Raw genomic sequence first — 27,446 nt, 5'->3', positions numbered from 1 at the left:
CTTGTTCCCCTCCCTTCCACCTGGTAAGCACTAATAATAAACTTTGATCTGTATACATTTGTGTATCTAGATATTTTATATAAATGATATCATAAAATATGTGTCCTTTTATGATTGACTTCACTCATCATGTTTTCAGGTTTCATGTATGCTGTAACTCACATCCAGGCTTTGTTTCTCTTTATGGCTTGTAGTATTCCCATTGTATGTATAAGCCATCTTTTAGTTTTTTTAATTGATCCATCTGTTGCTGGACATCTGGGTTTTTTCTACCTTTTGGCAATGGTGAATACTGGTGCAGTGTACTTTGATTTACATCTTTACGCATTGCTGTTTTCAGATCTCTTGGATATAAACCTAAGAGTGGAGTTCCTGGGTCATATGGTAGTTCTATGTTTAATTTTTTGAGGAACTGCCTGTTTCCACAGTTGTGCCATTGTGCCTTCTCACTGGTAGTGGATAAGTGTTCCAAAATCTCTATATCATTCCCAATATTTGTTTTATGTTTTATTTATTTATTTTTGTTGTTTGTTTTACCTTAGCCATCTCGATGGGGGTGAAGATGTGTCTCACTGTGGTTTTGATTTGCATTTTTTAATGGCTAATGATGTTAAGCATCTTTTCATGTGCTTCTTGGCCATTTGTAGTTTTTTTTTTTGATGAAATATGTGTTCATATTCTTAGCCCTTTTCTTTTTTTAAATGGGTCGATTGTCTTTTTCTTCTTAATTTGTAAGAATTCTTTACAAATTGTGGATATTAAACTCTTATCCAATATATGGTTTCCAGAAATTTTCTTCCTTTCTATAGGTTGTCTTTTCAGTTTGTCATTACAGTCCCTTATGGAGCAAAAGTTTTTGAATTTGATGAAGTTCAGCGTATCTACTTTGTATTTTTTTGTGCTATTTGTCTAAGAATCCATTGTTAAAAACTAATTACTAAAACCGTACCCCTATATTTTCTTTTAGCAGTTTTATGGTTTTAGTTCTTACTGTAAAGTCCTTGATCCACTTTGAGTTAATTTTCATGTATGGTGTAAGGTATGAATCCACCTTTATTCTTTTGCATATAGATATCCAGTTGCCCCAGCACCATTTGTTAAAAAGGCTATCCTTCCCATAAAATATTTTTTAAAAAATGCAAAAAAGAAAAAATCAATTGACTGTATATCTATGAGTTTATTTCTGGATTCTGAACTCTATTTCATTGATGTAAGTATCTATTAATACCAGACTGTTTTTATAATGGTAGTTTTATGGTATATATTTTTTGAAATTGTGAAGTATGTATTACATGTTTTGTTGTTCCTTTTCAAGATTGCCTTGGCTATACAGAGCTACTTGAAAATAAATACAGGATAGTGTCATCTGTTAAAAGAGATGACTGTATATTTTTTTCTGATTTGGATACCTTATATTTCTTTTTCTTGCTTTACTGCTCTGGTCAGGATTTTCAATACACTATTTAATAGTAGTGGTGAGAGTAGGCATCTTTGTCTTGTTCCCAATTTCAGGGAGAAACCTCTCTTTCTCTGTTGAGTATAATTTTGGCTGTTGGTTTTTCTTAAATGCCATTAGTCATGTTGAGGAACTTCCCTTTTGTTCTTGTGAGTTTTTATCAAGAAAGCGTGTTGGATTTTTTTAAATGCTTTTTTATATCAATTGAGATGATTATGTGGTTCTTTTCCTTTGTTCTGTTGATGTGGTGTATTACATTGATTGATTTTCTAGTGTTGAAACATCCTCACATTCCTTGAATAAATCCCATTAGGTCATGGTGTCTTATCCTTTTAATATGCTGCTGGATTAAATGTGCCAGTATTTTGTTGAGGATTTTTTTGTCTTTATTTGTAGGGGGAAGTCCCTAAGTGTCACAAAATGTCTGTACTCAACTTTTAACTGAAAGATTGGCATTTGGAACTTAGCCAGCAGTGCTGCAGAAAAAGGTCCTGGGTAATCTGCTCCCATGAAGATGACAGTCAAGAAAATCCTACAGAGCTTCGTTCTACTCTGTAACGCCTGGGGTCACCATGGGTTAGAATCTACTTGAAGGCAACAGGTTTGGTTTTGGGTTTATACATAAAGGATCTTGATCTGTAGTTTTCTTGTGGTACATTTGCCTGGCTTTAGTATTATGATAATATTGCCTTCACAGAATGAGTTCGGCAAAGTTTCTTCCTCTACTTTTTGGGAAAGTTGAGCAGGATCCTTTAAATATTTGGTAGAATTCACCAATGAAGCCATCTGGTCCTGGATTTTTTTCTTGTTTGGAGATTTTGATTACTCATCGTCTCTTCATTTGTTACGTGTATGTTCAGATTTTCCATTTCTTCCTGAGTCAGTTTACACAGAATTTGTGTTTCTAGGAATTTGTCCTTTGTATCTAAGTTATCTAGTTGACATTACAATTGTTCATAGTATTCTGTTATGATCTCTTTTTCTTTCTGGGCAGTTGTAATTTCTCTACTTTCATTTCCTATTTTAATTATTGTGATATTCTCTATTTCTTTGTCAGTCTAACTATACATTTGTTAATTTCATTGGTCTTTTAAAAGGCTCAACTTTGGGTTTTGTTAATTCTCTCTACTATTTTTCTATTCTCTTGTTTCATTTATTTCTCCTTTAATCATTTTTATTTCCTTCTTCCTGGTAGAGTTAGGCTCAATTTTCACTACTTTTCTGGCTGCTTTGGTTGTACACTTATACTGTTGACTTGAGACCTTTTGTTATCTTTAATATAGGCATTTATTACTATAAATGTTCCTCTGAGCACTGGCTTCGCTGTATCTCATAGTTTTGGGTATGATATATTTTTATCTTCATTTGACCTCAAATATTTATTTCTGTCTTGATTTCTTCCTTGACATATTGTTTAACCGTGTGTTGGTTAATTTCCATGAATTTGTCTGTTTTCTATTAATTTCTAGTTGTATTCTTTTGTGGCCAGAATAAAAATTTTGTATGATTCCATCTTTGAAATTTCCTGAGATTTTTTTTGTGACCTACATATGATCTATCCTAGAGAATGGTCCGTGGGAACTGGAAACAAATATGCATTGTTTGGTTATTGGTTAGAGTGTTCTATGTATGTCTGTTAGGTTTATTTGTTTTATAGTGTTGTTTAAGTCCTCTGTTTCCTTATTCATTTTCTTTTCAGGTGGTCTGTGCATTATCAAAAGTGGTATATTGAAATCTCCAGCTATTATCAGAGACCTGTCTATTTCTCCATTCAGTTCTTCAGTGTTTGCTTTATGTAGTTAGGGGCTCCAGTGTTAGGTGCCTATATAGGTATAATTAATGTGTCTTCTTGATAAATTAATCATTTTATCTTTATATGATATCCATATTTTCTTCTCTCTTTTTAAAAAAATATTACAGTTAATTTTATAACTAGGAAAATGGACATTTTATGTATTTATGTTTTGCTGCTCGATAAGATTTTTGGTCACAAGAGAACAATAATTATTTTTATAGGGTATAAAATTCCATAAATAGGAATTAACCTACACTTGTTAAAATTAGAAGGCTATCTTTCATATATTTTTCACTGTAAAAATAAAGATAACACATTTGCTAATTCAGCATCTTTCACATGTACAAGTCATTGACACCAGTTGTATCATTCATATCATATGGCCATCAGTAATATTTGCTGTAAAAATTTTCATCAACATATACAGAAACTCAGTGCTTCCTGAACAATGATTCCCCCTTTTCATACTCCTTTCACCCCTGAGAAGCACAATTAAACTTTGATTTTTATAAATTTGCCTATTCTGAGTACTTTATGTAAGTGAGGTCATAGAAAATTTTACTTTTGTCATTAACTTACTTCATTCAACATAATAGTTCCAAGATTCATACATGTATTACCATAAATCAGGACTTCATTTCTATGGCTAAGTAATAGTCCATTGTTTGTATATACCCCATTTTATTTATCCATTCATCTATTGATGGGTATTTGACTTGTTTCCACCTTTTAGCTGTTAATAGTGCTGCAGTAAATATTGGTGTACATATCTGTTGCGTTGCTGCTTTCAAGTCTCTAGGGTATATACCTAAGAGTAGAATTGCTTGGTCTATGTTTAACTTTTTGAGGAACTGTCAGTTTTCCACAGCAGCTGTACCATTTTGCATTTCCACCAGCAATGGATGAGAGTTTAAGTTTCTCCACATCCTTGCCAACATTTGTTGTTTTTTGTTTTGTTTTTTATCTTAACCATCCTAGTGAGGGTTCTGTGGTATCTCACTGTGGTTTTGATTTGCCTTTCTCTGATGGCTATGGAGTTGAGCATCCTTTCACATGTTTTGTTGGCCGTTTGTATATCCTCTTTGGTGAAGTATCTATTCGGGTCGTTTGCCTATTTTTTGATTGTTATCTTTTCCTTTTTAAGTTGTAAGAGTACTTTATTCATTAAGGATGTTAAAACATATCTGATAAATGGTGTCCAAACTTTACCTCCCTGTGTAGGTTGTGTCTTCACTTAGTTAATAAGATCCACTGATGTACTCAAGTTTTTAATTTTTATGGTGTTCCACTTATCTATTTCATCTACTTTGCTTATGTAGTGTCATACCTAAGAATTTGTTGCTAAGGCTAGGTTCTGAGGCATTCTGAAAGTATTATTTCATTAATAAAAATTAGTTCAAAGCTGCCTCCTATGAGGTAAGGTTAAACATATCCCAGGTTTCCAACTTCTACAAGCTGTTGTACCACTCCATCATCTCTGACATCAGTAACTTTCCCTCCACTCACCTGTTTCCCTTTCTCTGTGTTCAGTTTGGTATTCTTCTTCAGTGTCTCACAGAACTTATGAACTGTTCCTCTAGCAATATGGCTTATTAGGGAAGTAAAATGCTATAACTTGGGAACAGGATCATCTTAGAAAAAACAGGAACAGGATCAACTTGAAAGTAACAAGCTACAACTCAGATTCAGCATCAAGGCAAGGTTTAGAAAACTTGTGAGAACACATTTCTCCTTCCTTTAGTGTAGGACAGTTCTCTCAACCACGTACATCCACTCTTGAGTGTGTGCACCCATTTCAAGACAAGCATCCTCGTGGCTCCCTTAATAGGCCTTCCCTTGGCCCCTCAGTACAGGCCTCCTTTGACCATCAAATTCCCATTTCCACTCGAATGTGCACATCTACTTTTGGCTGTTCACTCCCCCTCCCATTCTTGCACAAGCTTGGGCTCTCTCTCAGGCCTCTAGCCATCTTCAGTGTTACAAAGCTTGACCTGTGTTACAGCACTTTTAGTGCCACTGGCAATCCTTCTGTCTGAAGGTGCTCAGCTTACTCTCCCCTGCTTTTCTCTTCTTTTCTTGCTTCTCCTCTGTGCCTCTGAACATGTGTGTGGTGTTGGCTCATTATATAGGTAAGTGATTCAGTCCTGTTGGGTGGATTTTCAAGCCACTGTTTGCATAATAAATGACCAATCCCACTGGTACTTCCCTAATAACCATATTACTGGAAACAAACAAACAAACAAAAAACCAAACCTGCTGCCATAGAGTTAATTCCTACTCACAGCAGCATAGTGGTTAAGTGCTATGGCTGCTAACCAAAAGGTCAGCAGTTCGCATCTGCCAGGTGCTCCTTGGAAACTCTATGGGGCAGTTCTACTCTGCCCTATAGGATCACTATGAGTGATATGAGATATCACTGTAAGTATAGTTCATAAGTTCTGTGAGACTTTGCAGCAAATTACCTGGAAAAGGACATCATGCTTGGTAGAGGCCTACTGAAAAAAAGACCCTCAATGAGATGGATTGACACAGTGGCTGCAACAGTGGGCTCAAACATAGTAATGAGTGTGAGGATGGTGCAGGACTGAGCAGTGTTTCCATCTCCTGTAATAAAGTCACTAGGAGTCAGAACTGACTCACCAGCACCTACACAAAAACAACAACAGTCCTCTTCCTGTTCCTTTGCAAGTGGCTGTATCTATTTCCATAATAATTGACGTTTTCTGTGTGCAGGGGCTGGCTGCTTCCCTAAGCAAAAGTAATAAGCTTCTCCAAAATTTGAGGCATCTGTAACAAGGGCAACCATAACAACTCCTCAGGGCCCAGGGTCCAGGGAAAAATCTCCCAAGCTGTTTTTGTTTTGTTTGTTTTTTATCCCTTTCTCACAGAACCAAGGCAAAAAAACATATGAAGGAACTCACTTCTTTACAGACCGCCTGCTAGTCTTGGCCCTTGGTCTTTTCACATAATAACATTCAGAGGGTTATTTCTCCCTCCTTGTATATTTTACCACAAATATTACAATTTTAGCTCAAATCAATCATTAACAGTTTGTCCACTGGTATCATAAAAAGTCCTCTACAAATGAGGTAATCTTGTTCATCCCATTGAAAAACAGTTTTGTTTTTTTTTAATTTTTTAATGGTTTTATGGATTGGACCCAACAGTAGTCCCAGATACGGAACATGCATTCTTCAAAACCTGAATAAACCAACCAAGTGTTTGGCCTCATGCTTAGTCTTGGGGCTAAGTAGTGACAGGAACTTAAGCTTGATTGTCCACATAATGTCACAGATGGCCTCTGCACAAGTTGTTCCCAAGAATTTCACAGTTTGGGCGCGGCTCTAGATTTTTGCTGAAATTTCTGAGCAGCCTCTGTTGGTCATGTGGGCCACCATTGTTTAAATCAACTCTAGCCTTATCTTTGATGTTTGATATTAATATATCATCAATACAAAGTATCATAACACTTAAGATCTGCACCAAGTCCACGTTCCTTCTAACCAAACTGTGACAGTAACCCGTTGAATTCAAATAACCCTGTGGCAATACAGTTAAAGTAAATTGGAATCCTTCCTGCATGAAAGCAAAGTGTAGCTGGCTGTTTTTTTTTTTTTTTTTGAGACGGATAAAGAAAAAGGCATATGCAACTGAGTCACTGTCTCCTTTAGCCCTGCTGTCTTTTATGCACTATTGATACCATGTCTGGGACAGCTGAGGTCACTGTTAGCACTACGTTATTTAGGCCTCAGCAGCCTACTGACAGCTTCATGAGCCATCTGCCTTTTTCACGGGCCATAGAGGGTGTAATACAGAGCATCTCTTAGTACCAGTACTCCAGCCAGTAGCATATCCTTAATCAAAGCAATAATCTCCCTTCATCCACTGGGTATTTAATGCTGTTTCAAATTAATAGCCTGAGTGGGTTTAAGCAATTCTAATGGTTCCCATTAGCATGTCTAGTCAAAACTGGCCTACGGTAAGCCATACTTACTTTCAGTTTCACAATATCTAGTGGTGGAGTACTTCCAATAAGACATAATATCCAAGTCAATACATTCAGGTGAGTGAGACGCAACCATACATATAGAGTGTATTTAAGTCTTCCAAGTCTCATCCAAACATTCACCTTAACCCCATCAAATGTTGCATACCCATATCCCCCCAGTCTAACCTTAGGCACCTTCAAGATTTTATTGACATTAAAGTACATTGGACTCCCGTGTCAAGGAGCACCATGAAGTTTTTTCTCCACCCACACACCATTTCCCTCACACATGTGCGTGTGGCCTGGGTCCCATGCTACAGGCTGGACCAGAAGACCCTGGCCTCTTCTTAATCCTTATCTTGATTGACCACCTGAGTGTCTGCTTCGAATGATCTCAGGTAGGCGTTCTCATCATTAATTTCCTCCTGAATAGGGTGAATAGAAAGGGCCTGTTTAGGTCTTTTAACATTGGGGGACCAGCAGAAGTTTTGATGGGTACACCCAACCACCTGTAGTGCCACCTTAGAACTTTTGTCTTAACTTTATCAACGTCTGCTATTTTTGTCCCACTTTTTAGTAACCATTTTAAAATCTTCACCCTGCTGGTGTGAGTTATTTCCCCATTGCCTCTCCCCATTCTCTTATGAATCACTTTTGCATTTGTGTGTGCATGTGTGTGTGTGTAAGACCCAGGAGGAAAACTGCACAAACACATATGACAAGCCTTCCCAGATTTTTATTTGTCTTGCAGTGGCAAGGTTACATGGGATGCCCATGTCACAGGGATCCCCTTGATCATTGTATTTACCATAACCTGTGTAAGGAGAAAGTTCAATAAATGGATATCCTGACCCCCATAAAGCCAATCCAGCATGCCTGGGATAAGGAGCATATTAGCTGCTTCCTTGGAGTGTTCCATTTGGTATTTATAGAGGAAGAGAGGCCGTTACCTTTCTCAGGGTAAACAAACTTCACCACAGATTTTATGTAGTCATGGCTGACTGTCCCCTCCAGGATAACTTGATGTGTAACTGGATCTTGTATCATCTTTGAGACTGTTTCATACTGAGTTGTGGATCTTGCATCAACCAAAACATACTCTTACATTCTGCAACTATCAAAACTAAACACACTGCTCCTAAATTAGTCACTCTCACAATCCATTTTAGTAACTTTTCCTCAGGAAGCTAATAGTACTGATCTACAAACTGAAACAACTCCTTTACATTATACCCCCGGTCTCAGTTGTCTCTTGGTTTTATCTGTCTCCCTTCTTTACTACTTTCTTGTGGATGAGTGATCTTTTGTCATTTTACTATGGTTTTCCTTTTCCAGGTTGGCCTTGAGACTAGCAATCAAAGTTCCAACCAGACCAGATCTGGGTTTGGTGCTACAATTCACCTCAGCATTTTCTTTCCCTGCCATCACAGCTATTACCAATAATTGCAACCAAAGAATTGTATAACTCACCCTTTCCTTATTACTCTGTATTTCCTTATGTATTAAGTGAGCCAATTCCTCAGTTGAATCTACCATTCTTATTTGCCATAAATAGCTTTTGCCTTAGATAATTGATTGCAACATAACAGCTATTTCAAACCATAGCTGTTTTTTATCCCACCAAGAAGCCTAGGGTTTCTCATTCTCCTCCCATTTATCTCCTTTTCCCCAAAACCACATATTTCAATGAGACTAGGTTGTTACAGCAAATTCCACTTTTGACACCAACTAAACATTACTTCTTCGGTAAGAATCAGCACAAAGCTGGTTTCCTAAAAAGCAGAGCTTAAACATGCCCCCATTCCAACTTCTCCAAGCTGCTGTACGACTACAAACATCTGTGACATCGACTATTTTCTTTCCTCAGCAATCTTCCTCTCTCTCTGCTGGGTTCAGTAATTTGCTGCAATGCCTCACAGAACTCATGAACTATACTTACAGTTGTATGGCTTATTAGAAAAGTAACAGGCTATAACTTGGGATCAGGATCAACTTGGAAGTAGCAGGCTAAGACTTAGGATCAGCATCTAGAAACACACTGGCAAGGTCTGGAAGTCTCCCCTAAAATGAAGGAGACTCCACCCTTCTGTACTGTGAGACAGTGCTCAGCTTTTTCTTGGCCATGCACACCCCCTCACACAAGCCTCTTTTCGGCCCCCTCAGGACAGGTCCCTTCATGGCAACGCACAACTCCTCTTGGCCATGCACATCCCTCTCAACTGTGCATGACACTGGCCTCTCTCAGGCCTTTGGTATCTTGACCCATACTACATTTTTAGTTCCACTGGCAAGACTTCTGTTGAAGATGTTCAGCCTTCTCTCTTTTGCCACTTGCTTCTCTTCTCTCCTTTCCACTCCTCCTTGCCTCTAACCCTCTCTGTGCAGTTGACTCCTTATATAGGCAAGTAGTTCAGTCCTATTGGGTGGATTTTCAGGCCACTATTTACATAATAACTGACCAATCCTGTTGCAGGTGGGTCAATCTATTTGCATAATAACTGAATGGGCAGGGACTGGCTTCTTGCCTAGGCAAAAGTGGCAAGTTTCTCCACAGAACTGGGGCAACTTTAACAAGGACATCTACGATAACTCCTCAGGGCCAAGGGTAAAAGTATCTCAAGCTTTTTTTTCCTCTGTTTTTCACAGAACCAAGGGAAAAGACCACATAAGGAACTCTTTTCACCACAATTCCCCTTATGTTTTCTTCTAAGAGTTTTATAGTTTTAGATTGTACATTATGTCTTTGGTGCATTTTAAATTATTTTTTGTATATGAGGTAAGGATCTAACTATCTAATTTTATTCTTTTGCATATGGAAATTTATTGTCTCAGCACCATTTAATAAAGAGACTAATGTTTCCCGTTTGATTGGATTTAAGACTATTGTCAATGATTAACTGACCACAGACGTGCTTGCTTATGTCTGAGCTCTCAATTCTGTTCCATTGATCTGTATGTCTATCATGATACCAGTACTAAACTGTTTGATTACTATAGGTTTATAGTATGTTTTGAAGACAGGAAATGTAAGCCCTCCTACTGTGTCCTTTTTCAAGATAGTTTTGGCTATTTGGAGCCCTTTGCAGTTAGATATAAGTTTGAGGATGGGCTTTTAAATTTCTGGGAAGAAGGTTTTTGGAATATGGATAAGGATTGTTGGAATTTTTTAATTTCCTTAGGTAATATTGATATCTGGACAATTTTAAGTATCATGATCCATGAGCATGGAATGCCTTTTGTCATGGATTGAATTATGTCCCCCCAAAAATGTGTGTATCAGTTTGGCTGGACTATGATTCCCAGTATTGTGTGATCTTCCTATATGTTATAAATTCTCCTTCTATGATGTTAATGAGGGAGAATGGGCAGAAGTTGTGTTAGTGAGGTAGGACTCAATCTACCGTATTGGATTGTGTCTTGAGGCAATCTCTAGAGATATAAAAGAAAGAAGTGAGCAGAGACAGATGGGAACCTCCTACGACCAAGAAAGCAGTGCTGGGAGCAGAGCGCCTCCTTTGGACCCCAAGTTCCTGCGCAGAGAAGCTCCTAGTCCAGGGGAAGATTGATGAGAAGGCGACAGAGAGAGCAAGGCTTCCCCTGGAGCTGACACCATGAATTTGGACTTTTAGCGTACTTTACCATGAGAGAATAAACTTCTCTTTGTTAAAGCCATCTACTTGTAGTATTTCTGTTATAGTAGCACTAGATAACTAAGACAGCCTTCCATTTTTTTAGGCTATCTTTTATTTCTTTTAGAAATATTTTGTAGTTTTCTGTGGAGCAGCTTTTTCACTTCCTTGGTTAAATTTATTTCCAGTTGTTTTATTCTTTTAGATGGTACGGCAAGTGGAAATTTTTCCTTAATTTTCCTTTCAGATTGTTAATTGTTGATATATAAAAATCTAACTGATATTTGTGCATTACCCTTCAATTCTGCCACTTTGCTGAATTTGTTTATTAGGTCCAATAGCTATCTTCTGAATTTTTTGTTGTTTTCTTATATAGGAGAGGAGCTCTTTGGTGGCTGAAACAGCTAAATGCTTGACTACTAACCTAAAGTTTGGCGGTTGAACCCACCCAGAGATGCCTCAGGAGACAGGTCTGTTGGTCGGCTTCAGAAGGTCACAGCCTTAAACACCATGTGGACATTTTTTACTAGTTAAGCTAAATTTTTTGCTTGGTTTTAATAAGACTTCAGGAGACATTTTTGGTTTAAGATTTTAAGGTTATCTAAGGACAGTAGTTTCAGGGGTTCATACATGCTCCATGGCTCCAGGAAGTCTAGAATCCATGAGAATTTGAAATTCTGTCCTGCATTTTCTCCTTTTGATTGGGATTCTTTTAAGAAATCTTTTATCAAAATGTTCAGGAACGGTAGCCAGGCACTATCCAGTTCTTTGGCCTGATGGCAAAGGAGGCAGTTGTTCATGGATGCAATTAATCACATATTCCATATTGTTGTGACTTCTCCCTCTTTCTGTCTTGGTCCAGGTGAATGGAGACGAATTGTTGTGCATTGCACAGCAGCTTGCAAGCTTTTAAGACCCCGGGCACTACAAAACAAACTAGGATGTAGAATAGAAGCACTAAACATGATATTAGGCCAATTAACTGGGATGTCCCATGAAAACATGACCCTAACCCTCCAAGCCAGTGAATCAAATCCCATGAGGTGTTTGGCTGTACATAAGCAGTCTCAGCAGCTACTTTTTTGTGTGATTGTAAATATGTCTGTAACACAACTTTTGTCAATTCAGCTTTTTACAGGTGTTCAACTTACTGACACCAATTACAATAATCATCTGTGCAATCCTTCCCTTAATCAGTTGATTTTTCCATCACCATTAACCTCCTTTTTCATCCTTCGTCCCAACCCTGGTAGCTACTAATAAATATTGGTCTCTATACATTTGTCTTTTCTTATCTTTTTATATAAGTGAATTTATACAATATTACCTTGAACTTTATGCTCTTTTAAAACTGTCTGTATGGGATCAAATTGACAATAGCAACGCAAAAGGTTAGATAAGAACCTTAGGAGGCAGTGGATTTATGTTAATGAGGAAGGAACAACTTAGAAAAGGAGGGTGAGAATGGTTGCACAAGTCAAAGAATGTAGTCAATGTCACTAAATTGTACATGTAGAAACTGTTGGAGGGGGAAAAAACCCAGATGGAGCAGTTCTACTGTGCATTCTTAGAGTCATCAAGAGTCAGAATCAACTTGATGACAACTAAAAACAACAACATGTATTGGATCATGTCATCTGTGAAAAGGTATAGTTTTACCTATTCCTTCCCAATATGGTTGCCTTTTGTTTCTCTTGCGCAATTGCTTTGGCCAGAACTTCCAGTATAACATTGAAGAGCAATGGTGAGAAGAGGCATCTTTGTTTTGTTCCTGATCTGAAAGAAAAGCTCTCAGTTTCACCACTGAATATGATGTTACCTGTTTTTCATACGTCTTTGATCAAACTTACGAATTTCCCATGTGTTCCTATCTTGTTGAGAGCTCTTATTTTGAAAGAATGTTGAATTTTGTCAAAAGCTTTCCCTGCATCAATTAAGATGACAGTATATTTCTTATCCCTTCTTCTAATAATGTGGTGTATTGGATTGATTGATTTTCTAATGCTGAACTGCCCTTGCGTCCTTAATCCCCACTTGATCATGACGCATGATCTTTTTAATATGCTTTCAGATTCAGTTTGCTGATACTTTGTTGAAGATTTCTGCATGTATATTCATAAGGGAGATAGGTCTGTGGTTTTCTTGTAGTGTCTTTGGTTTTAGTGTCAGGTTCATACTGGGTTCATAGAATGAGTTAGGAAGAATTCCTTCCTCTTCTATTTTCTAGTAAAGCTTAAGAAGACTGGCATCACTTCTGTAAAATTTTGGTAGCATTCTCTAGTGAAGACAACTGGTCCTTTTGGGAGGTTTTTGATAACTGCTTTGATCTCTTCACTTTCTGTGGGTCTATTGAGGTCTTCTGTTGCTTTTTGAGTTAGTGTAGAAGTATGTTTATTACTAGGAATTTTTCCATTTCATCAAAGTTATCTAATATGTTGGTATATATTTGTTTATAGTATTCTCTTATGATCATTTTTAATTCATTAAGGGTTATTTTAATGTCCCCATTTTCATTTCTAATTTTAGATGCTTGCATTATCTTTCCTTTTTTATGTCAGTTTAGGTATAGGCTTTTCTATTTTATTGATTACTTTAAAAAGCTAACTTTCACTTCATTGGTTTTTGTATTCTTTTTCAATCCTCTATTTCATTTATCTCTGCTCTGAATCTTTGTTATCTCCCTCCTTCTTTTGCTTTGGGTTTGTTTGCCCTTTCTAATTTCTTAAGTTTTACAGCTACTGATTTTTGGTTTTTCTTCTTTTTTAAAATAGGTGTTTACACCAATAAATTTCCCACTGAACACTGCTTTCACTGCAGCTAATAGAGTTTGATAAGCTGTGTTTCTCTTTACATTCTTCTGTAAATACTTTTAATTTTTTTTTTTTTTTAAATAAAAACCAAACCAAGCTCATTAACGTCAAGTTGATTCCACCTTACAATGACCCCATAGGACAGAGTAGAATTGCCCCATAGGGTTTCCAAGGAGCTGCCAGTGAATTCCAACTGCTGACCTCTTGGTTAGCAGCCCAACTCTTAACGACTACACCACCAGGTTTTCCTACTGGTTATTAGTGTCTTTAATTATGTTTGTGTGGTTTTTTCTTTTTTAATTATCATTAATTTCTAATTTCATACCTTATGGTTGGAGAAAATAATGATTTTAAATTCCTTAAATTTATTGAGGCTTTTTTGGGACCTAATAGGCACTCTTTCCTGGAAAACAATTAATGTGCACTGGAAAAGAATGTGTATTGTACTCTTATGAGGTGTAATGACATATGTATGTATTTGGTTTATTGTATCATTCAGGTATTCTGTTGATTGATTTTTTTTTTAATTTTTTATTGTGCTTTAAGTGAAAGTTTGCAAATCAACTCAGTCTGTCACATGGAAATTTATATATACCAAGCTATATTCTCCCAATTGCTCACTCTCTAATAAGACAGGCTGCTCCCTCCCTCCATTCTCTCTTTTCGTTTCCATTTCACCAGCTCTAACCCCTTCTACCTTCTCTTCTCCCCTCCAGGCAGGAGATGCCAACATAGTCTCAAGTGTCCACCTGATCCAAAAAGTTCACTCCTCACCAACATCCCTCTGAAACCCATTGCCCAGTCCAATTCCTGTCTGAAGAGTTGGCTTTGGGAATGGTTTCTGTTCTGGGCCAACAGAAGCTCTGGAGGCCATGACCACTGGGGTCCTTCTAGTCTCAGTCGGACCATTAAGTCTGGTCTTTTTCAAGAATTTGGGGTCTGCATCCCACTGCTCTCCTGCTCCTTCAGGGGTTCTCTGTTGTGCTCTCTGTCAGGACAGTCATTGGTTGTAGCCAGGCACCATCTAGTTCGTCTTGTGTCAGGCTGATGTAGTCTCTGGTTTATGTGGCCCTTTCTCTCTCTTGGGCTCATAATTACCTTGTATCCTTGGTGTTCTTCATCCTTCTTTGATCCAGGTGGGTTGAGACCAATTGATGCGTCTTAGATGCCTTCTGGCGAGTGTTTAAGACCCCAGATGCCACTCTCCAAAGTGGGATGCAGAATGTTTTCTTAACAGATTTTATTATGCCAATTGACTTACATATCCCCTGAAACTATGGTTCCAAAACCCCTGCCCCTGCTACACTGTCCTTCAAAGCATTCAGTTTATTCAGGGAACTTCTTTGCTTTTGGTTTAATCCAGTTCTGCAGACCTCGCCCATATTGTGTGTTGTCTTTCTCTTCACCTAAAATGTTCTTACCTACTATTTAGTGGATACCCCTCTGGCACCTCCCTCCCTCCCCTGTCGTAACCATCAAAGAATCTTTTCTTCTCTGGTTAAACTATTTCTCGAGTTCTTATAATACCGGTCTTATACAATATTTGTCCTTTTGCAACTGCCTAATTTCACTCAGCATAATGTCTTCCAGATAACTCCATGTTATGAAACGTTTCACAGATTCATCACTGTTCTTTATTGATGCACAGTATTCCATTGTGTGAATATACCATAATTTATTTATCCACTCATCCGTCAATGGGCACCTTGGTTGCTTCCATCATTTTGCTATTGTAAACAGTGCTGCAGTGAACATGGGTATGCATGTATCTGCTCCTGTAAGGGCTCTCATTTCTCTAGGATATATTCCAAGGAGTGGGATTGCTGGATCTTATGGTAGTTCTCTTTCTAGCTTTTTAAGAAAGTGCCAAATTGATTTCCAAAGCGGTTGTACCATTTTACATTCTCCCAGCAGTGTAGAAGTGTTCCAGTCTCTCCACAGCCTCTCCAACATCTACTGTTTTGTATTTTTTGGATTAATGCCAGCCTGGTTGGAGTGAGATGAAATCTCATTTTAGTTTTGATTTGCATTTCTCTAATGGCTAAAGATCATGAGCATTTCCTCATGTATCTGTTAACTACCTGAATGTCTTCTTTAGTGAAGTGTCTGTTCATATCTTTTGCCCATTTTTTAATTGGGTTTTTTGTAGTTGAGTTTTTGCAGTATTATGTAGATTTTAGAGATCAGGTATTGATCGGAAATGTCATAGCTAAAAAGTTTTTCCCAGTCTGTAGGTAATCTTTTGACTCTTTTGGTGAAGTCTTCGGATGAGCATAGGTGTTTGATTTTTAGGAGCTCCCAGTTATCCAGTTTCTCTTCTGGTGTTTGTGCATTATCAGTAATGTTTTATGTACTGTTTATGCCATGTATTAGGGCTCCTAACATTGTCCCTACTTTTTCTTCCATGATCTTTATCGTTTTAGGTTTTATATTTAGGTCTTTGATCCATTTTGAGTTCGTTTTTGTGCATGGAATGAGGTATGGGTCTTGTTTCATTTTTTTACAGATGGATATCCAGTTATGCCAGCACCATTTGTTAAAAAGACTGTCTTTTCCCCATTTAACTGACTTTGGGCCTTTGTCAAATATGAACTGCTCGTATGTGGTTGGATTTATTCTGGATTCTCAATTCTATTCCATCGGTCTATGTATCTGTTGTTGTACCAGTAACAGGCTGTTTTCACTACTGTGGCAGTATAATACGTTCTAAAATCAGGTAGAGTAAAGCCTCTCACTTTGTTTTTCTTTTTCAGTAGGACTTTACTTATCCGGGCCTCTTTTCCTTCCATGTGAAGTTGGTGATTTGTTTTTCCATCTCATTAAAGAATGTCCATGGAATTTGGATCAGAATTGCATTAAATCTATAGATCACTTTTGGAAGAATAGACATTTTTATAATGTTAAGTCTTCCTATAATGAGCAAGGTATATTTTGCCACTTGTATAGGTCTCTTTTGGTTTCTTACAGAAGTGTTTTGTAGTTTTCTTTGTATAAGTCTTTCACATCTCTGGTAAGATTTATTCCTAAGTATTTTATCTTCTTGGGGGCTACTGTAAATAGTATTGAGTTGGTCATTTCCTCTTCCATATTCTTTTTGTTGGTGTAGAGGAATCCAACTGATTTTTGTATGTTTATCTTGTATCCTGATACTCTGCTGAACTCTTCTATTAGTTTCAGTAGTTTTCTGGAGAATTCCTTAGGGTTTTCTGTGTATAAGATAATGTCTCTGCAAATAGAGATACTTTTACTTCATCCTTGCCAATCTGGATGGCCTTTATTCTTTATCTAGCCTAATTGTTCTGGCTAGGACCTCCAGCGCAATGTTGAGTAAGAGTGGTGATAAAGGGCATCCTTGTCTGGTTCCTGATCTCGAGGGGAATGCTTGCAGGCTGTCTCCATTTAGGATGATGTTGAAATGCCCTTTATTATATTTTGCTGAGAGTTTTTATCATGAATGGGTGTTGAACTTCATCAAACGCCTTTTTGCATCAATTGATAAAATCATGTGATTCTTGTCTTCTATTTATGTGATGGATTACATTAATTGTTTTTCTAATGCTGAACCATCCCTGCATACCTAGTATAAATCCCACTTGGTCATGGTGAAATTTTTTTTGGATATGTTGTTGAATTCTATTCACCAGCTTTTTTTGAGGATTTTTGCACTAAGCTCATGAGAGATATAGGTCTGTAATTTTCTTTTGGGGGATGTCTTTACCTAGTTTTGATATCAAGGATATGGTGGCTTCATAGAATGAGTTTGGGAGTATTCCATTTCTTTCTATGCTCTGAAATACCTTCAGTAGTAGTGGTGTTAACTCTTCTCCGAAAGTTTGGTAGAGTTCTGCAGTGAAGCTGTCCAGGCCAGGGCTTTTTTGTTGTTGTTGGGAGTTTTTTGATTACATTTTCAATCTCTTTTTTTGTTACAGGTCTATTCAGTTGTTTACCTCTGTTTGTGTTAGTTTAGGTAGCTAGTGTGTTTCCAGGAATTCATCCATTTCTTCTACATTTTCAAACTTGATAAAATTTTTTCACAGTAATCTGATATGATTCTTTTAATTTCAGTTTGGTCTGTTGTAATATCACCCATCTCACCTCTTATTTGGGTTATTTGCTTCCTGTCCTGTTTTTCTTTTGTCAGTTTGGCCAGTGGTTTATCAGTTTTGTTGATTTATCAAAGGACTAGCTTTTGATCTTGTTAATTCTTTCAATTGTTTTTCTGTTTCATTTAGTTTTGCTCTAATTTTATTACTTATTTTCTTCTGGTGCCTGAGCGTTCCTTTTTTTTTTCTCTCTCTCTTTTTATTTGTTCAAGTTGTAGGGATACTTCTTTGATTTTGGCCCTTTCTTCTTTTTGGATGTGTGCATTTATTGATATAAATTGACCTCCGAGCACCGCTTTCACTGTGTCCCAAAGATCCTGATGGGAATTGTTTTCATTCTCATTGGATTCTGTGAATTTCTTTATCCCATCCTTAATGTCTTCTATAATCCAGTTTTAACTGTTTAATTTCCTTTCCCCCCTTTTTCTGTTATTGATTTCCACTTTTATGACCTTATGGTCAGAGAAGATGCTTTGTAATATTTCCTGCTAAGGATTCTGCTAAGGCTTGCTTTATGCCCTAATATGTGGTCCCATGTGCCCTGGAAAATTAGGACATTTCCAGATAAACAGAAGTTTACGGAATTCATAAAATTCGCTAATATGTGTGTTCCATGTGCACTAGAAAAGAAAGCATACTTGGTTGCTGTTGGGTGGAGTGTTCTGCTGGTTTATTGTGGCATTTATATCTTCTGCGTCTTTATTGAGCTTCTTTCTGGATGTCCTGTCCTGCACTGGAAGTGCTGTGTTAAAGTTGACTATTATTATTGTGGAGCTGTCTAGCTCACTTTTCAATGCTGAGTTTGTTTTATGTATCTTGGAGCCCTGTCACTGGGTGCATAAATATTTAGTATGGTTATATCTTCTTGGTATATTGTCCCTTTAATCATTATATAGTGTCCTTCCTTATCCTTTATGATGGATTTAACTTTAAAGTCTATTTTGTCAGAAATTAATATTGCCACTCCTGCTCTTTTTTGATTGTTGTTTGCTTGATATATTTTTTTCCATCCTTTGATTTTTAGTTTGTTTATGTCTCTAAGTCTGAGGTTTGTATCTTGTAGGCCACGTGTAGACGGATCGTGTTTTTTAATCCATTCTGCCACTCTCTGTCTCTTTATTGGTGCATTTAGTCCATTTACATTCAGTATAATTATGGATAGGTATGAATTTAGTGCTATCATTTTGATTTCTGTTTTTGTGTGGTGTTGACAGTTTCTTTTTCCTCCTTAATTTTATGTGCTGAGTATATTGTCTTTATATATTGTCCTTTCCTGGTATTTGTTATTGTTGATTTTTTTTCTGATGAGTCTCTATTTTTTTCTTATATTTTATTTTGATGTGTAGGATAGTTTGTCTCTTTTGTGGTTACCTTATTACTTACATCTATTTTTGTAAATTTAAGCCTAACTTTTATTTCTTTGTATCGCCTTATCTTCCTCTCCATATGGGAGATCCATGACTACATTTCTTAGTCCCTCTTTATTGTTTTAATATTGTCTTCTTTTACATAATAACATCACTATTACCCTGTTTTGAGTGTTTTTAAAAAAAATCTTTATTTATTTATTTAATTTCCTGTCTGGGTTGACTTCTGATTGCTCTCCGCAGTGTTCTAGTCTTGGGTTGATACCTGATATTATTGATTTTCTAGCCAAAGAACTCCCTTTAATATTCCTTGTAGTTTTGGCTTGGTTTTTATGAATTCCCTAAACTTCTGTTTATCTGGAAATGTCCTAATTTCACCTTCATATCTCAGACACAGTTTTGCTGGATATATGATTCTTGGTTGGCAATATTTTTCCTTCAATTTTTGTATAAGTCATCCCATTGCCTTCTTGCCTCATGGTTTCTGCCAAGTAGTCTTAGCTTATTCTTATTGACTCTCCTTTGTAGGTGACTTTTTGTTTATCCCTAGCTGCTCTTAAAATTCTCTCTTTATCTTTGGTTTTGGCAAGTTTGATTATAATATGTCTTGGTGACTTGCTTTTTACATCTACCTTATGTGGAGTTTGATGAGCATCTTGGATAGATACCTCCTTTCGTGATTTCAGGGAAGTTTTCTGCCAACAACTCTGTCTGTATTTTCTGTTACCCCTCCCTGTTCTGGTTCTCCAATCACTTGTAGCTTATTTTTCTTGATAGAGTCCCACATGATTCTTAAGGTTTCTTCATTTTTTTTTTTAATTCTTTTATCTGATTTTTCTTCAAATATATTGGTGCCAAATGCGTTATCTTCAAGTTCAGATTCTGCCTTCTACTTGCTCAATTCTGCTCCACTGACTTACTATTGAGTTGTCTACTTCTGTACTTTTATTGTTAATCTTCTGAATTTCTGATTGCTGTCTGTGGATTTTTCCAGCTTATGAATTTTTTAGTTATGTTGCTGAATAATCTTTCTAACTTCTTCAATTGCTTTATCTGTGTGTTCCTTGGCTTGTTCTGCATATTGCCTCATTTCCTTCCTGATGTCTTGAAGGGTTCTGTATATTAATCTTTTGTATTCTACCTCTGGTAATTCCAGGAATACACTTTCATCTAGAAGATCCCTGGCTTAGTTTCGAGAGCTTGTTGAGGCGATCATGGTCTGTTTCTTTGTGACTTGATATTGACTGTTGTCTCTGAGCCATCTATATGTTATTGTATTAATTTTATGTTTGCTTACTGTGTAGTTGCTTACTGCTTTATTTTGTTTTGATATGCCCAAATGAGTGGCCAGAGTGAGCTATCTTGATTATTTTCACTTTTGGAGCCCGGACGTCCTATCCCCAGATGGCTAGAGCTATTATCAGGTATATCAGTCTAGGAGTCCTTTCACTTTTCTTGTATGAATTCACCTCAGGTGTCCAGTTAGCTGACCCTCAAGTGTGTGGTACAGGCTCTGTCCTACAGTCTTAGAGGGGCAGGGGTGATTGGGTAGGTACCAGTATCTGGTTAAAACAGGGGGTCACACTCTAAACAAGGCAGGGGGCTGAGAATGTCCCCCACACGTCTCTGAGGAAAGTGCGTCACTGTTCCTTAGAGTGTACTGGTGGGTGGGTTCTGCAGATGAACCATGGGCACCCAATGTTTTGGGTTGTAACGACTGGGAGGTACCAGTTACCCTTGGACCCCTTTCATGGGTGGTTGGATGACCTGAGTGGAGCTACCAGTCCTTAGACCCCTGATGTGGGTAGGTGAGGTCCCTGTGTAATAGGCAAAGCAATGTCAAAGATCAAACACCCACCTCTCCACCTCACGGCTGAAATGACTGGAGTCTGCGAACAAAGGCGTATTCTCCTGAAATAGGCCCACAGAGGTCCATGCAGAGGGTAAAGGTACTGAAAGTCTATGGATCATTTATGCCTGGACAGGAGCCGCATCGGTCCTGAGCTCCCCCATTCAGTGGCGCTGACATATTATCTTTTGCCCCAGTTGCAAATTTATTCCTTCTCCAAGGCCAGGAGGATGGTTCTAGTCTCTCAACAGGGTCAATCACAGGCTCAGGCAAGTCAGCCACTGAAGCCAGCTTGGGAGGGGTGGAGTGGGGGGGTGAGGGCGGGCATGGTAAAATATATGCAAGTACTTAATTTTTGCTGAGCGCGCCGTTCTTCTCTGGTTCCAGAGGTGTGAGTAGGCTGTGTGGCTGGCTGCTTCTCCCTGAGGAAACTGCAGCAAAATGCTAGTACCAGGCCTCCCTGCCGCTCCTGGGAATGGTGCCTGAGGGCTTCCCATGATTCAGGTCTGGTAACTCCTCTCCACTTCTGAACCATTTCTTTCTCCCTCCACCCCTCAGCTCATTTTCTTAGCTTGGCTTTGATGCTCAGGGCTCCTAGCTTGTCATAAATATCCTCCTTTCACTTGTTTTTTGGGGTCTTTGTTGTAAAGAAGGCTCGCCAGAAGTGTCTATGTATTCCGCTATCTTGGCCCCGCCTCTTGATTGATCTTCTTTATTGATCTTCTCTCTAGAAGTTCTGTTCATTTTTGAGGATGATGTATTGAAGTCTCTTACTATTCTTTTAGTCTTTGCTGTAAGTTTTCCATGTTTCTATATTAGGTGTAGCCCTGGTAGTGCAGTGTTTAAGTGCTATAGCTGCTAACCAAAAGGTCAGCAGTTTGAATCCACCAGCCACTCCTTGAACGCCCTGTGGGGCAGCTCTATTTTGTCCAACATTGTTACTATGAGTTGGAATGAACTTGATAGCAATGTTTTTGTTTTAATTAGGTGTATATATAATCCCTTTCTTGATGAGTCAATCCTTTCATCATCATATAATGTCTCATAACAGATTTAGATTTGAAATTTATTTTTTCGGATATTAAGAACACCACTTGATTCTCTTTTGACTATTACTTGCATTATTACTTTTTCCATTCTTTCATTTTCAATTTATTTGCGTCTTTGGGCTTAAAATGTGTCTATTGTAGGTGGCACATGGTTGGGTCATATTTTTATCCATTCTGCCACTCTCTGCCTTTTGAGTGAAGCATTTAATCCATTTACAATCATTGTAATTGCCAGTAAAATAGTCCTTAGTTCTGCCATCTTGTTTTTGTGTGACTTATTCCTTTCTTGTCCCTTATTACCTCTAATGCTAGCAAATTTTTTATTTGCTATTTTTTTATACTGAGCCATTTTGATTCACTTCTCCATTCATTTTGTTGTACTTGCTTTTTTTTTTTTTCTTTTAGATGTTTTCTTTGTGGTTATCATGAATAACATTACATTTCATATTGCTTTTTATAATGACCTGGGTTAAATTGATACCAACTTGACTTCAGCAACTCTATACCCCTACGGTTTGCCCTACCATTTATATTGTTGTTATCTCAATTACATCTTTATACATCACGTGCCCAGTAGTATGTTTATACTTTATTTTTTATGTATTTTTTGTTATAAAGTAGGAAGGACATAACCATAAGAGTTGTCAAGAATACCTTAAAACTTACCCTTATTTTTGCTTATGCAATTTCCTTTACCTAAGATCTTCCTTCATGCAGCCTAAAGTTCCTTTCTTCCTTCCTTTTTTTTTTAATTGTTGAAATTGTACACAGCAAAACATAAGCCAGTTCAACAGTTTCTATGTGTACAATTCAGTGATATTGGTTATATTCTTCAACTTTACGTTCTTGCCCCCCTTTTCTGATTGTTCCTCTTCCTTTACCCAGAGCTTCCTGCCCAAATTTTGTAAGTTTGGTCCCATATAGATAGATCTTAAAAAGGCACAATTCTCGAGGCACACATTCTTTACTAGTTTCCTGACTTACTGTTTGGTTTTAAGAAGACTTCAGGGGATATTTTTGGTTTATGGTTTCAGGCTTAAAGGTTATCTCAGGACAATAGTTCCCTGGGTTCATCTAGCCTCCATGGCTCCAGAAAGTTTAAATTCCATGAGAATTTACAATTCTGTATTTTCTTTTGATCAGGATTGTTCTGTACAATCTTTGATAAAAATATTCAGTAGTGATAGCTGGGCACCATCTAGTTCTTCTGGTCTTATGACAAATGTGGCAGGTGGTCATGGAGGCAATTAGCCACGCATTCCATTTTCTCCTCATGTTCTTCTCTTTCTTCCTCTGTAGCTTCAGGTGTATAGAGACCAATTGTGCTTTGGATGGCTGCTTGTAAGCTTTTAATAATCCAGATACTCCTCAATGAAGTAGGAGGTAGAACAGAAGCACCGATCTTTCCATTAGGCCAATTAACTGGAGTGTCCCATGGAATCATGATCCTAAAACTCCAAACCAAGGGACCAAATCCCATGAGGTGTTTGGTTGTACATAGGCAGTCTCAGCAGTTATCCTTTTTTTTTTTTTTCCTTTACTGTTGTAAATATATTTACCACAAAACTTTGGCTAGTTCAGCTTTTTACCTGTGTACAACTTAATGACAGCAATTACATTACTTGGCTCTGCAACACTCCCATTAATCCGTGTGAATTTTCAACCATTGTAAATTCAATCTCAGTACTCCATAAGCATAACCTCCTCTTACCCTCCCATTCCTGGTAATCACTAATAAACTTTGGTCTCAATACATTTGCCTGCTTTTATCTGTATAATAGAGGTCATACAGTGTTTTTCCTTTGTGACTAACTTAGTTCACCCAGCATAATGCCTTCAGGTTCTATCCATATTGTAGCATGTATCAAGATTTCATGTCCCTTACTGGCTGAATAGTATTCCATTGCATGTATGTGCCATATTGTGTTAATCCATTCGTGATGGGCATTTAGGTTGTTTCCATCTGTTGGCTATCGTAAAATGTGCTGCAGCATCTTCATGAGTCCCTGTTTTCAAGACTTTTGGGTAGCTGCAAAGGAGTGGAATTTCTATGTCACATGGTAGTTCCATTTTTAATTTTTCGAGGAACTGCCACACTGTTTGTGACACTGGCCGTACCATTTTATGTTCTCAACAGCAGTGGATATGGGTTCCACGACCTTGAAAATTTTTTTTTTCCTCCTAACCAACCTAGAAGGAGTGAAATAGTATCTTACTGTAGTATTGAGTTGCATCCCTCCAGTGGCTAAAGACGTTGAGCCTCTTTGCATATGTCTGTTGGCCGTTTGAATATCCTCTTTGTTGAAATGTCTATTTGTACCTCTTGCCCATTAAAAAAATAATAATATTTTACTGTGTTTTTGGGAAGGTTTAAGTTCCCATTCAACAATTCCAACACAAGTTGTTCAGTGACATTGGTTACATTTTTCACAATGTGTGAACGTTCTCATTTTACATTGTGGTTGTTCTGTTTGCATTAATCTAGTTTCCCTGTCCCCTTACATTCTCACCTTCATTTTAAAGTGATTGTTGACCATTTGGTCTCATATAGATGAGTTTTTAAAGGACTACTGTACTTACAGGTGATATTATTTTTTGAGCTGATTTATTATTTGGCTACAACGCGACTTCAGGGGATAGTTTCAGGGGATAGTTGAGGACAATAGTCTGAGAAGTCTTACAGTGTCTACTGGTTGTGTAGGTCTGTTTGTTTTTTTTGAGCTTCTACATTTTTCTCCCATTCTATCAGGGTCCATCTGTTGTGGCCCTGATTTGAAGGTTGGTATTGGTAGCCAGGCAGCATCTCGTTCTTCTTAGAGTAGATGAAGCTGTGGTTGGTATATGGTATTTGTCCTGTAGACTAGTTCCTTCTTTGAGTCTTTGGGTTCCTTCTTACTGTTATCTCCAGATAAGTAGATACCAAGATGATCATTCACCAGCTTATAAGACTCCAGCCACTACTCACCGAACTAGGATGTAGAACATAAGTTTATGAACTATTTTATGCCAGTTGACAGAGATGTTTCATAAGACTAGGACCCTAATGCTTCAAACCTAGGAATCTGCTCCCATAAGGTGTTTGGTTGTATCTAAGTTGTATCCTTTACTGTGCCCCTATAAGCTGTATTATGTATATGAATATATGTGTATACAGTTCCATAGATGTATATGCATATGCATATACACATATGTATGTAACTATACACATATATGCTCACATACATACACATATACCTGCACATGTATTTTTGGTTGTTTTTGCTTTTATTTCAAAATTATATGCCATTGTTGTTGTTATTACTAGGTGAAATCAAGTCAGTTCTGACTCATAGCAACAGAATGAAGCACTGCCTAGTCCTGCACCATCCTTACAATCGTTATGCTTGAGCCCACTGTTGCAGCCACTGTGTCAATCCATCTCATTGAGGGTCTTCCTCTTTTTCACTGATGCTCTACTTTACCAAGCGTGATGTCCTTTTCTGGGGACTGATCCCTTCTGGCAACATGTCCAAAATATGTGAGATTTAGTCTTATCATCCTTGCTTCTAAGGAACACTCTGGTTGTACTTCTTAAAAGACAGATTTGTTCATTCTTTTGGCGGTCCATGGTATATTAAATAATTCTTTGCCAACACCAAAATTCCAAGGCATCAATTCTTCAGTTGTCAGTATTCATCATCCAGCTTTTGCATGCATATGAGGCAACTGAAAACACCATGGGTTGTGTCAGGCACTCCTTAGTCTTCTAGGTGACATCATCTGCTTTTTAACACTTTAAATAGGTCTCTCACAGCAGATTTACCCAATACAATGCATAGCTTGATTTCTTGAAAGCAGCTTCCATAGGCGTTGATTGTGAATTCAAGTAAAATAAAATCCTCGACAACTTCCGTCTTTTCTGTTTATCATGATGTTGCTTATTGGTTCAGTTGTGAGGATTTTTCTTTTCTTGGTATTGAGATGTAGTTCATACTGAAGGTTGTAGCCTTTGATCATCATGAACTGCTTCAAGTCCTCTTCACTTTCATGAAGCAAGGTTGTGTCATCTGCATAACAATAGTTGTTAATGAGTCTTCTTCCAATCCTGATGCCACATTCATCTTCATAGAGTTTGGCTTCTCAGATAATTTTTTTAGCATACAGATTGAATAAGTATGGTGAAAGGATACCACACTGACACACACCTTTCCTGACTTTAAACCATGCAGTATCCCCTTGCTCTGTTTGAATGACTGCCTCTTGATCTACGTACAGATTTCTCATGGACACAGTTAAAGTGTTCTGTAATGTTATCCATAGTTTGTTGTGATCCACACAGTCAAATGCCTTTGCATAGTCAATGAAACACAGGTAAACATCTTTCTGGTATTCTCTGCTTTCAGCCAGGATCCATCTGACACCAGCAATGATATCCCTGATTCCACGTCCCCTTCTGAATCCAGCTTGAATTTCTGGCAGTTCCTTGTCAATGTACTGTTGCAACCTCTTTTGAATGATCTTTAGCAAAATTTTACTTGTGTGTGACATTAATGATATTATTTGATAATTTCCATATTTGATTGGATCACCTTTCTCAGGTTAGGCATAAATATGGCTCTCTTCCAGTCAGTTTGCCAGGTAGCTGTCTTCCAAATTTCTTGGCATAGATGAGTGAACACTCCAGCCCTGCATCTGTATGTTGAAACATCTCAATTGGTATTCCTTCAATTCCTGGAGCCTGTTTTTCAACAATGCCTTCAGTGCAGCTTGGGTTCTTCCTTCAATACCACTGGTTCCAGTCGTATGCTACCTCCTGAAATGGATGAACACTGACCAATTCTTTTTGGTACAGTTACTCTGTATTCGTTTCAACTTTTTTTGATGCTTCCTGCATCATTTAATATTTTCCCCATAGACTCCTTCAGTATTGAAGCTTGAGGCTTGAATTTCTCTTCAGTCCTTTCAGCTCAGAAATGTCAAGGATGTTCTTCCCTTTATGCCATAGCAGTGACTTTTTCTTTAGTTATATCGTTTACATTCATCAAGCTATGTAGGCTTCATCCTCATTTGGTTTTACCTTTTCCATCACCAAAACTAACAAGTATCCATTATGTAGAGAGTGAATCTCCCTCCTTCTCTCCCTTCCCCCTCATACCTTATAATCCCTAGTGAAAATCAGTTTGTGTATATTGTGTCATTTCATAAAAATGAGAGCATATAATATTTGTTTCTTCGTGATAGACTGATTTTGCTCAACGTAGTGTCCTCCAGGTTCATCTATGTTTTAGGATATTTCGGGAAGTCTTTTTTTTATTGCTGAGTAGTATTCCATTGTATGTATATACTATATTTTACTTATCCACTCATCAGTGCATGGACATCTATGTGGTTTCCATCTTTTTGCTACTGTGCTGAGATAAA

At 37.6% G+C, this 27,446-nt stretch overlaps 1 pseudogene; it reads left to right on the top strand.

Moving 5' to 3' along the window:
* The window catches only part of LOC126069871 (TGF-beta-activated kinase 1 and MAP3K7-binding protein 3-like), a 66,299-nt pseudogene that overhangs the window by 9,614 nt on the left and 29,239 nt on the right, over positions 1-27,446 (top strand).

The sequence above is a fragment of the Elephas maximus genome, chromosome Y (assembly GCF_024166365.1).
Source record: "Elephas maximus indicus isolate mEleMax1 chromosome Y, mEleMax1 primary haplotype, whole genome shotgun sequence".
In the NCBI taxonomy this organism is placed as follows: domain Eukaryota; kingdom Metazoa; phylum Chordata; class Mammalia; order Proboscidea; family Elephantidae; genus Elephas; species Elephas maximus.
Note: the sequence above shows the minus strand (reverse complement) of the source record. Positions and strands in the feature narration are given on the sequence as shown.